The sequence below is a fragment of the Coenobita brevimanus genome, chromosome 96 (genome assembly GCF_032717465.1).
Source record: "Coenobita brevimanus isolate Jiangsu-jjx chromosome 96, ASM3271746v2, whole genome shotgun sequence".
Taxonomy (NCBI): domain Eukaryota; kingdom Metazoa; phylum Arthropoda; class Malacostraca; order Decapoda; family Coenobitidae; genus Coenobita; species Coenobita brevimanus.
This window is the reverse complement of record NC_137049.1, coordinates 6428587-6441191: the sequence shown is the minus strand read 5'-3', so window position 1 is coordinate 6441191 and position 12605 is coordinate 6428587. Positions and strand designations below refer to the sequence as shown.

The following is a 12605-nucleotide window of genomic DNA, read 5'->3' as shown; positions in this document are numbered from 1 at the left end:
AGCCTCACTCATCCCTGAGTGGCACAACATGAACAATAAACCACAACCGCTCCTTGGATATAAATCTTCACCGGCTCAACTCGACTGGAGCGCGTAAATTACCCACTAAACTACCAGGTGCCATAATTTGGTTATATGGTTACCACCCAGCGTAGTAAATGGTTTCCTGGTGTACAGGAAACCATTTGGTTTGTCAATCAGTGTAGAGTCACCCATGGGCAGAAGGAAGAAGAAAGAATGAAGGAAAGAAAGACAGAAGAGGGAATGTAGAGTCACCCGTAGGCAGAAGGAATAGGAAAGGATGAAGGAAAGAAAGACAAAAGAGGAAGGAAGGAAGAGAGGAAAGGGCAGACACCCAAAGCAGCACTACATTGAGTGAGTGGATGGAGAGCGCCCCACCTACCTACTTTCCGTACTAAATACTTTCTAGGACTGACTCATTGAAGACTGGTGGGATTATTTTACAGGGGGTGTTTCTATGACGTGTGTAGGTCTTATGAAAGATTTAGAATTTTTACAGCAATTATAGAATGTTCACTTTAACTAGGTATAAAACTGAGCTGTAGCAAGACATTAACCTTAGAATATGATGCTAGTCAAGAAGAAGTGCTAAGGTAAGGACGGTCAGTTAGACTTTTACCGCAACTGTACAATGTTCACCATAACGAGGCATAAAATTACTATCACTACCATGAAAATTGGGTTGAAGAGAGCGATTAACCCTAGAATGTGATGCTAGTCACGAAGAAGGGCAGTGCAAAAGATGGAGAGCCGTTGTATTGCCTTATCCTGCGAAAATGCTATGTGAAATAAGGTGGAAAATACATAATTCTTAGCCATGTTAAGGTGAACGAAGTATAGATATCTTGCCTGTATTCAAACTGTTCTCTGCCACTTATATTCAGACAGTAGCCCACTTCTTCAGCATTTGACCACAATCTCTCCACTTATGTAAGCTTCTCTCTCTCTCTCTCTCTCGGAACGTAATAAGTAAGGGTGTGCACCAGTGTGAGCAATGGTTGTAGAATATGTAACTAATTAATGATGAAAGCCTGTGAGTGAAAGAGTGAGCCAGTAAGTGAGGGAGTGAGCCAGTGAGTGAAAGAGTAAGCCAGGGCGTGAGAGAGTGAGCCAGTGAGTGAGGGAGTGAGCCAGTGAGTGAAAGAATAAGCCAGGGCGTGAGAGAGTGAGCCAGTGAGTGAGGGAGTGAGCCAGTGAGTGAGGGAGTAAGCCAGTGAGTGAGGGAGTAAGCCAGTGAGGGAGGGAGTGAGCCAGTGAGGGAGGGAGTAAGCCAGTGAGGGAAGGAGTGAGCCAGTGAGGGAGGGAGTGAGCACGGGGGTTGAAGTGAATGAGTTACGGAGTAGGACAATGAGTGAGAGAATGTGAGTGGGAGTGAGATAAAGAGTGATGGTCGAGTCAACCTGATGAAGACAGACAGACAGTCAGACAGACGCACAGACGGACAGAAAGACAGACAGACAGTGTGTGTGGGGGGGGAGTGGGTGCGCGAGAGAGGGAAGAAATTATGCAGATGAAGTAAAATAACTGAGAGAGCACGACTGAATAACTGCGTGAAAGAGAGAGAGAGAGAGAGAGAGAGAGAGAGAGAGAGAGAGAGAGAGAGAGAGAAATAATAAGTACATAAGTAAGGAAGTGAGGATGATGGAAAAGTGAGTGGGAATAACACAAAAAATCGAGAGAAATGAATTAGTGCTTAAGGAAGGAAGGAAGTGAGGATAGTGGGAAAGAAGTGAGTGAGAGAGAATGATGAAAGTGAGAGAGAGTCAGTACAAGTGAGAGAGAGAGAGAGAGAGAGAGAGAGAGAGAGAGAGAGAGAGAGAGAGAGAAAGCTAGAGAGAGAATAAACGAATGAGAGAGAATTATTGAGAGTCAGTGAGCAAGGGGAAAGTAAGGCAACTGAGAGTCTGATGAATGTGAGAGAGAATAATCACGAATATGTGGGTGAGTGAGTGAGGATGAAGTGAAGCAAGTAACCTATATGGTGAAAGAGAGAGAGAGAGAGAGAGAGAGAGAGAGAGAGAGAGAGAGAGAGAGAGAGAGAGAGAGAGAGAGGTTAAATAAATGAAAACGTGAAAGTGAGTGAGTGAGTGAGTGAATGCGTGAGGAAGAGTTGAAATATGTAATGGAGTGAGTGGATGAGTTAATGAGTGTGAGGTAAATTAAGTGACCTGGTGAGTGAGAGTGAGAGAATGAGAGCCTAAGCGAGAATGAGGTGAAACAAGTGAGAGAGAGTGAGGGTCGAGCCAGGAGGAACAGGTTGGTAATTAGGGTAACAAGACTTCACCTGGCCTCCCACACAGGTGAGAGGTCGTGGAGGAGAAGGGGGTGTAAGGAGGGAATGGAAAGAGAGAGAGAGAGGGGGAGAGAGAGAGAGAGAGATGAATGGATAGGTGGATCGAGATATGAATGAACAGGTGGGTCGATAGATGTATAAATATAAAAATGGAGACTAACTTAATCAATTTAAAAAAAATACATATATGGAGAAAAATCACACTTGGTTCACTGAAGACATAGGGATATGAACCTCGCCCCACCTTCCCTTTACTAATAAGACTTAGAATTAATGCCTACCGACCACACGAGAGTCATTTAGCCAGACAATAAATTTTACCAGATCACAATTTTCCCTAAGAATACAACACGTAACAATCAAATGTACATCTAAGTCACTAGTCAACCTGGATGAGAAAATAGTAAAGAAGCAAACTTTATAATTCTGACCTGCCCGGGAATCGAACTCGGGTTTTTTCAGTTGTGGATTCGTTGTGCTAACCAATAGACCACCTCCTCCCTCCTTCACTGGGCGGTGAGTCACTGTGTAGGCAGCCCCAGACATGCAAATATAGCCTGAGTGTAAATTAGTCTCATAAAGCCTATGTCCCACTGTCAGGAACTTTCCCACGACATGCCAAGATCTTCATGTCTTCGTGTGTCGCAGCATGTCCTCATAAGTAACGTTGCATGACTTAGCGCTGACGTAGCGCTGATGTGGAGAACTTGGTCATTCTTCGCGGTTCTTAGCGTGCTACGACAATTCTTGGAATGTTCAAAAATTGTCAACGTGGGCGCCGACAAGGAGGACAACGTGACATCTCGTGACAGTAACGTCATTTGTCTTGACTGTGGCTTAGCGTGTCTTAGCTTGTCGTAGGTTGTCGTAGCTTGTCGGTAGGTGTGCCTTGACGTGTGGTAACAATAACTTGGAGATCGGATCCCGAAGATCGGCTATGACACACGAAGTTATACCTACGACAGGTAAAGTTGTACCTAAAGCACGCCACGATAACTTACGACACGCTACGTCAGCGTGTCGTAGCTTGTCGTAGAGTGTCATGGCGATGGTTTGGCGTGATATGGAGTCAAAGTGACGGTTATTTTTTTTAACTGATGGATGATCGTAGTGTGTCGTTAGGATAACGTGACGCTTCCGTAGGGTGTCATGGGATGTCGTAGCAATGTCTTTGTGTATCTTAGCACTAATGTGACTGTCATGAAATGGTCGTTTAGGCCTGCCGTTTGAGGTATGATCGTGGCATTCCACCAAGATCATACTTCTAGGGTAAGATTGTGGTGATCGGGGCCGTTCTCGAAAATGAACTTGAATATGGGACACGGGCTTAAATGAAACGAGAGTTACACATATTCCCTCTCCCTGTGAGGAGGCCGGAGTATGTGGGCCACAACTGTACACACACACACACACACACACACACACACACACACACACACACACACACACACACACACACACACACACACACACACACACACACACACACACACACACACACACACACACACACACACAAATTATGAAAGAAAGAATAAAAACTAAAAAACACATGGACACACCTAACCAGACAAAAAAAAATAACCAAATTGATGAAGAAATTAATAACCTAATGAATGAAGAGAAAAAGGACCAAATGAATGAAGACAGTGTGACCAAATGAATGAATGGATTAAAGAAATTGTTAATAAAACACTGAACAGATGAAGCAAAGGTTAATCAGGTGAATGAATGTATGAATGAAGCGTTGACTGAACAAATGAATGTCTTTATGAAGTGGTCATTGATTATATGATTGAATCAAGTAAGTGTTGAACGAAGGAATGAAGAAATGAATGAGGCTACAAATACCAAATGAATGAATAAGTGAATGAGAGAATGAAATGCCCAATAAATGAACGAATACAGTAAAATGACATGATCGCAGCAAAACTGACCTCGTGAGTAAAAGATGACGACAGATTAAATGTTATTAATGGAAGCCAAGTCATACCTAGACCTATATTCTCGTGGGTTAAGGAAGCTCCCCAACACCTTTTCCTAAGCAATTTAGTTTTGGATATGGTTGGTTAATATCTTTTTTCTACGTTATTTAATGAAAGTATGGCAATATTGGAAGGATTTATGTAACACGGTGAGGGAAGGGTAGTAAGCCAAATAAGTTTTTTAGGAAAAGATGTTAGTGAGCTTTCTTAACCGACGAGAATGTGAGCTCTACGGTAGACCTGTATTTTCGTAGGAAGCCCCCTAACACCACTTCCTAATCGATTTATATTGAGTATTATACCTCGCAATCCTCTTTTGTGTTATTTAAATAATTTTAGTATCACAATATTCTTCATAAATAGCATGCACCATTATGTTAACCAGCCGGATCCAAAAATATATCGCTAGGAACTAGGTGCTACGGAGCTTCCTTAATCGGCGAGAATACGAGCCATTGTGCAGTTCGATAATCAGACGTCTAAGGATGCCACGATCAAACAGCATGTCTGTTTAATAACATGATGCCACAAGGGAGGCCACAAGAGAGGTCACAAGAGAGGTCACAATGATCAAGGTGGGTTGGAGAGAGGGAATTATCGAAGAGGTGTATATTTAGACACGAGATCGCGAAGTGGGATGCAGACCCTAAATTTCTGACGATGGTTTTTAAAGTATTTGACAATGATGAAACTTATCTGGCTTTCCTCTATGGGCACTGACTGCATTCTGTGGTATGGGATGCAGGCTAATCATACCTAATAACCACAGGTGTTCCATAAATGGCTGTCAGAAATTAGGGGTTAACACTCCAGTTGCTGATTTGACATTTAAGCACGCGACCCTCAGATCAGTGTCCTCAGTGTTATTTGCTTCGGATTCAAGATACAAAATTTCAAAGGCAGTAGACAGAAAAGCACGAGAGATGACAGGACTTTAGGTGGCGAAAGTACATCAACACAACCTGCAACTCGTCAAAATTGCCACGCCCAACAGTGCACCAGGGCAACACACTTCTGGCCGAATGGTTACAGATTGCAACTTTCGACAGTGTACAAGAGCAACACACTTATGGCCCAATGCTTGCAGATTCAACCGACAAGTGGAATGCAAGCTCCATATTTTTGACGATAATTTCTAAAGCAATGAGTCAGATGGAACGTAATTTGATTTCGTATATTGCTGCTGTCTGTACTCTCTTATGTGGGATGCAGGCTAGACATACCTAGTAACCACAGGCTGTATGAGGGTGTGACGCTGTATGAGGGTGGTGCTGTATAAAGGTGAGGTGCTGTATGAGGGTGCGACGCTGTGTAAGAGTGTGACGCTGCATGGGGGTGACGCTGTGTGAGGGTGTGACGCTGTAAAGGGTGACGCTGTACGAGGGTGGCGCTGTATGGGGATGAGACACTGCGTGAAAATGAGACGCTGTGAGAGTGTGTGACGCATATGAGGGTGACGCAATATGACGGTGAGACGCTGTATGAGAGTGTGACGCTGCTTGAGGGTGTGACGCTGCATGAGGGTGTGACGCTGTGTGAGGGTGACTATCGGGGCACCTAATTATCTCACTAACTGCTGCTACACCCTGTTCACTTTAATTAGGCGTAAAACTGCCATCGCTCCATCTTGAGTACTGAGCAGGGAAAATAACCTAACACATGAATAAGATGCTAATCACGAAAAAGTGCAGTGGAAAGGTGTAAATCTCCGAAGCAGCCATGATAAATATTAGTACGTGCTTTGATACATAAAAAATTAACTATGATAATCTTCCTCACGGGACGCAGCTTAAAAGGTAAATATATTTCCTTTTCGTTACCTGAGAACACTATCGCTCTGACTAAATGTGTACAGTCGATAAAAAAGAAAAAAATGGTGCAAGTAGGTGACATCCAAATTATGAATATAGTTTGTGGAGTCTCATGAAGCTTATTTTATGATTTATTATCAACTATTGTACAGTATTATGGCCAACGGCCATGCCACGTTAAGTACACCGCTTCCCATCCGATCAGCGAAGTTAAGCAACGTTGGGTCTGGTTAGTACTTGGATGGGTGACCGCCTGGGAAAACCAGATGTTGTTGGCATCCCTACGTGCCAAGTGGGGTTGGTGAAGGATTAGTGCCCCTCCCTGTAAAACAATTAACTCTGAGCCCTTGACCACCCCGTTTGGGATACATGGCGTCTGGCAATGGATGGATGGTATTATCATTGCTGGATAGAGAATATCACAAGTATATTATATATATATATATATATATATATATATATCGTACTTAAAGATGTTGGTATATTAAAGCAAGAAATTATCATCGTGCGTTTCCCAGTGGCAGTCGTCAGTGATCCCAAATTGTTTCGTGTTAGGCGTGCACCGATATTCATTGGCTCAACTGTGCACCCCATATTTCTGCTTTATTTCTCCGATCCTTGTGTGTCTGCCTTCGTCCTCACTTCATACCCCACCAACACAAATAAAGAAACGAAGTAACGAATGACCAAGTGGGTGACAGGATGACGTAAATTGACCAAACGGATAAAAGGACGAAAAGTCGAGTGAATGGGAGAATGGGTGACGATAGGGGAAAGGGAGAGTGGGTATAATGAGGAGGGAAAGGGGGGAGGTGTGGATAGGGTGACGGAACGGTATAGGGGTGGGGAAGAGGAAGAGCGAGGGAGATTTTGTGACAAGGAGATGGTTTAGGGAAAGGGAGAGGGAGGGAGGGAGGTGTAAACAGAGGCGAGAGAGAGAGAGGATGGGGGAAGGAGAAGTGGGAGAGGAGGAGGAAGGGGGATCGAGGTGACCAGAGGAATGACATACAGAGGGAGGAGGAGGGGGAAGGGATAGGGGAAGGGAAAGAGTGAGAGAAGGGAAAGAGTGAGAGAAGGAAAAAGAGGGAGAGAAGGAGGAAGGGAGAGGGAGCTGTAAAAAGGGACAAAACAGGAAAGGAGAAAGATGAGAGAACGGGGGAGGGGAAGGGGAAGAAGGTAAGGGATAAGGAAGGAGGAGGAGGAAGAGTGAGGGGAGGGGGATTTGAGACGAAGCTGTAAAGAGGGAGACACACAAGGGAGGGAAGAGGGTAGAGGGGAGTGGGAGAGTTAGAGAGCTGTAAAGAAGGATAGCCCATATGAACGGGGGAAGGGGGAGGAGAGGAAGGGGAAGGGGAGGGGAGAGAGAATGGGTAGGGGACTTGGTGATAGGAGTCGCGGAGGCCATCGAGGGAATTATATAGATTAAGGGGTAAGTGTTTATAGCAGACACAATGGCGGTGTGTGGGTGATGGGCGTGCTAATGGGAGGGGAGGGATGGAGGGGCATGGGATGGAGGGAGAGGGGAGGGAGGGGGTGAGAAACAGGCGAGAAATAGTAGGGGATAAGAGAGGGATGAATGGTGGGAGTGGAGGGAAGAATGGAAGAAAGAAGGGAGGAGGTGAGTGAAAGCAAGAAGTAGGAGTTGAGAGAGAACTGGAAGGAACAGTGGTAGGAAGAGAAAAGAATGGAGAGAAAGGAGATATAAGAGAGGAGAGAAACAGCAGAAGAGAAGAGAGAATGGAAGAGAGGAAGAAGTGAGTTGGGAATGAGAGAAACGGTAGGGGAAGAAAGACAGGGGGGAAGACGATGGCAACTGGAGTAAGAAAAAGCGAGGAAATAACAGAGGAAGAACGAGAGAGAGAGAGAGAGAGAGAGAGAGAGAGAGAGAGAGAGAGAGAGAGAGAGAGAGAGAGAGAGAGAGAGAGAGAGAGAGAGAGAGAGAGAGAGAGAGACTCATCTTTAATTTAGTGAACTTGGTGGTCAGTCTTTCCACCCCCCCGTCATTACTCCTCTTCTTTCCTCTTTCCTCCAGTTTTTTCCTTCTTTCTCTTTGTCTCTCTTCCTTCGCTTTCTCCGTATATCTTCCCTTTTTCCATTTCTTCTCCTCCATTATTTCGCCATTTGTTTTTGTCTCTCAATTCTTCCCTTCCTTTTTTTTCATTTTCCATCTCTGTCATTCGCCTTTTCTTCTTTTTTATACTATGCTCATTCTTTTATTAGGCTCATCTCCTCCAACGCTTTATTCATTTTTTACTCTTATTCCCACTCATTTATATTCATTTGGTTTTATATCATTCCTCTCTTTCCCTTTATTCTTTATTTTTCGTCCTCATCTCCTTGCTTAAAATTTCCATTCCTTATCCACTTTTCTCCTTTTTACTTTGTTTTTTACTGACTTTTTTTTTCATATTCTTCTTGACAACTTTCATTTTTTAATTCACTACTTTTCTAGATCATTTTCTATTCTCACGTATATTTTTCTCTCTTCTTCCCTCTTTTCAATCTCTTTTTTTCCACTTCTCTACTCGTCTCCTTCATTTTTTGCTGCATGTTACATCTTCTTTCTTTTGTACATATGTTCATTCACTTCCTTTACCCTTACCTTTCCTTCCCTTCATACAGGTCTTGAAATCTGACACACAATCCTTGAGACCTGGGTTCGATTCAAGACAAAGGAGGACATTTAACTCCTTTAGCATTATCCCCAGTTTTCTTTTTACCATCAGATGTTTATATTCAGCCAGAGAGAGAGAGAGAGAGAGAGGGAGGTGTAGTGGTGACCCAAGGCCCTACGGATCAGTTGCCCTTCAGGCCCTCGTAAAACACGCCTTGAACTTGTATAGAGGCGCTGCTTCGTCTGCTGAGGCGTGCACCAAGTTTAATGCCCTCTTTTTACACGCCCTCCAAGATGTAATCATTTTCCTCTGTGTATTTTATGTGTATTTTTCCTTCTGTGTATCTTTTCTTCTGTGTACTTTCCCTTTTTTCCTTCTGTGTATCTTTTCTCTTACGTATTTTCCCTTCATTTCCTTCTGTGTATTTTCCTTCCTTCCCTCTTCACTCATTTTACTCCGTCTTCATCGTCCTTTACTTCTCTTATTTCTCTCCCTTTTTCCTTTTCTATTAATCTGTTCTTCTTTCTATATTCCTTCTTCCATCTTTGCTCCTTTTCCTTCCTTCTTACTTACTTTCTCTTTCTCCTCCTCCTTTTTCTTTTTCTTTCTTCCTATATTTCTTCTCTCAACTTTGCTCTTTTCCTTCCTTCTTCCTTCCTTATTCATTTCCTCGTGTCTTCTTTTTTTCCCTTTTATTCCTTTCCCTTTTTCTTATTTTTTTCTTTCATTCTACACTCATTCTTACATCTTTCTTTCTTTTCCTTCTTTCTTCCGTTTTATGCTGAACGTTCTTTATTGCTTCCTTACTCACCCTTCATTAAATCCTTTCCTTCTCCTCTCTTCTTTCCTTCTTCCTCCTTTCCCCTTCTTTTTACCCCTCCTCCTCCTTTCTTACTTCATTACATTTCCTTACATCTTTACTTCCATGACCTTCTTCCTTCCTTTACACGTCTTCTTTCATTTCCTTCTTGTTAATTCCTTAATTCCTTTAAATTTCTCTACTAACTTCATCTATTCTATTGCAAAGCTTCTCCTCATCCTTATGTCTCTTCTCCCTTCCTGTATTTTACTCCGTTCCTCTTCCTTTCATTCTCTTCAGTCTCTTCCTCTCCTCTTCCTTTTTTCGTCTGGGAAGGAAGAACGAGTAAAAGCAGAGGATGGAAGGATGTTAACTGAGATGGATGCAGTAAAGAAGAGATGGGCAGAGTATTTTGAAAGAGTTAAATGTAGAGGAGGAAAGGGTGGCTGAGATTGTGGCGGATGGAAGGATGCAAGGAATAAATGTGTTGGGAAAGTTGAATGATTCTTTGATCACGAAGGAGGAAGTGGAGAAGGCAGTAAAGGAGATGAAAAAAGGGAAAGCTGCAGGTATGGATGGGTGTGTTGTGGAATGACTGAAGGGTGGTGGAGCGACTATTGTTGACTGGTTAGTAAGGTTGTTGAATGTGAGCATTGTGAAAAGTATGGTGCCAATTGACTGGGCAAGTGCTTGTGTGGTCTCGTTGTATAAAGGCAAGGGTGATAAGTATGAATGTACTAGCTTTAGGGGTATAAGTCTGTTGAGTGTTGTAGGTAAGGTGTATGGTAGTGTTAATTATGAGAGAGAGGGTACAGAGGGAGTGACTGGTGATGAGCAGTGTGGCTTTAGGAGAGGGAGGGGATGCGTGGATCAGGTGTTTGCGGTGAGACAAGTGTGTGAAAAGTATTTAGCGAAAGGCAAGGATGTGTTTTGGGCATTTATGGATTTAGAGAAAGCGTATGATAGAATTGATAGGGAGGCTTTGTGGACTGTTTTAAGATTGTATGGACTTGATGGTAGGTTACTAAAAGGGGTGAAAAGTTTTTACGTAAATAGTAGAGCGCGCGTAAGAGTGGGAAATGCTGTGAGTGATTGGTTTCCTGTGAGAGTGGGGCTGCGACAGGGATGTGTGATGTCGCCTTGGTTGTTTAATATTTACATGGATGGTGTTGTAAGGGAGGCGAATGCAAGAGTTTTAGGTGGAGGTCTGAGTCTGGTGAATGTTGATGGTGGAGAGTGGAATCTGAAGCAGCTGCTGTTTGCAGATGATACTGCACTGTTGGCTGATTCAGAGGAGAGATTGAGACAGTTGGTAGAGGAGTTTGGAAGGGTGTGTGAAAGGAGGAAATTGAAAGTAAATGAGAATACGAGTAAAGTGATGAAGTGTACGAGGTTGGTAGATGGTAGGGGGATGAATATAGTTTTGAATGGCGAGTTGCTTGAGGAGGTAGAGTGTTTTAAATATTTAGGGTCACATGTTGCTGTGGATGGAAGAATAAATGCAGAAGTGAATTTTATAATAAATGAAGTAGGAAAGGTGCTGGGAGGAATGAAAAAAGTGTTTAGATGTCGTTCGCTTAGAATGGATGTAAAGAGAAGGCTGTATGAGGGTGTTGTGGTACCGACTGCATAATATGGGGCTGAAACATGGAATATGGGTGTAGCAGAGAGGAAAAGTTTGAATGTAATGGAGATGAGAAGTCTGAGGAGTATGTGTGGAGTGACGCATATGGATCGAGTGCGAAATGACAAAAGTGCGAAGGAGAACTGGAGTTGTTCGGGAGATGGCTGGTAGAGTTAGGCAGAGGGTGTGCGATGGTTTGGGCATATGGAGAGAATGGATAATGAGCGATTGGTGAAAAAGATAACTAGATCTGATGTGAGAGGTGTAAGGCTGAGAGGAAGACCACGAATAGGATGGATGGACAGTGTGAAGAGAGCGCTGGATGCGAGAGGGATGTCTGTTGAGCAAGGAAGAGTGGCTGTGAGTGACAGAAATAACTGGAGAGAAATTGTGAATGAATAAGTGATGACGCAGCCCTAAGGGGATATTCTCCCGCATTTGGTCTGATCAGCTAGTCAGGTCAGGTGTGGGTAAGGGGATGAGTCTGTTATGATGTGGCAGGGATAAACCAGCTTTGCTGTCGGGCCCTACTGTGGATGTCACTGATTGCATTGCGCAGTTGACCCTTGTGCGGTGTGGTGCGGTGAGGATCTGTCCGTTCTCCCCTTTGGGGCTAAGATGCGAATGAATGTGTTTGAATGGATGAGAAAATGGGGAGTGTGTCATCCTGTCTCGGCTACCTCCCTTTCCTTGGGGGAAGCAGCCTAGGTATATAGATAGATAGATAGACCTCTAATTTCCTCCTCTTCTTTACCCTTCTTTCTCCTCCTAAATTCGATGACCTTTTTTTTTCAATCTATCTATCCATCTATCTATCTATCTATCTATCTATCCATATATATATATATATATATATATATATATATATATATATATATATGTGTGTGTGTGTGTGTGTGTGTGTGTGTGTGTAAAGCATTCTCTCTCTCTCTCTCTCTCTCTCTCTCTCTCTCTCTCTCTCTCGTTGTCTGTACAGATGTCTATACCTGTCCCCCGCACATAACATTTCTCCGTCTTTCTCCTTTTGTCTCAGTCCTACCTTTTCTCTTATCTTCTCTCTTCCCCTCATTCCCTACTTTTCTTTTCATCGTTCTCTTACCTTTCCCCTGATATTCTCCCTTCTCATATCTTGTTGTTCCCCACTACCCATTCTTCTCGTTTGTTTTCTCATTTTCATACATCTTCAATTCTTCTATCATTATCTTTCTCTCATATCTCTACAACCTCTTTCTTTTCCTTTCGGTATCTCCTGACTCCTCCTCCTCTCGCTTTTCACCTGCCTGCCTCTTTCGCCTCTCATTCTCTAAGTATATTCTTTCTTCCATAATTCTCCTTCCTGCTTTCTTTGTCTCATTTCCTTTTCGCATCTTCTCTTCCTCGTCACTTTTCTTACCACCCCACTCTTTCTCTCAATTCTCTCATATTTCGCCTTTCTCACATTCCCCCATATGCTTCCT

General features: G+C 43.3%; 1 non-coding gene across 1 annotated transcript; it reads left to right on the top strand.

The window, feature by feature from the left end:
• The first annotated feature begins 6269 nt into the window (after positions 1-6269).
• On the top strand, positions 6270-6388 carry LOC145413556 (5S ribosomal RNA). Its single transcript, XR_013899741.1, has one exon. It is a non-coding gene; the product is annotated as a 5S ribosomal RNA (ribosomal RNA).
• The last annotated feature ends 6217 nt before the right edge of the window (positions 6389-12605 follow it).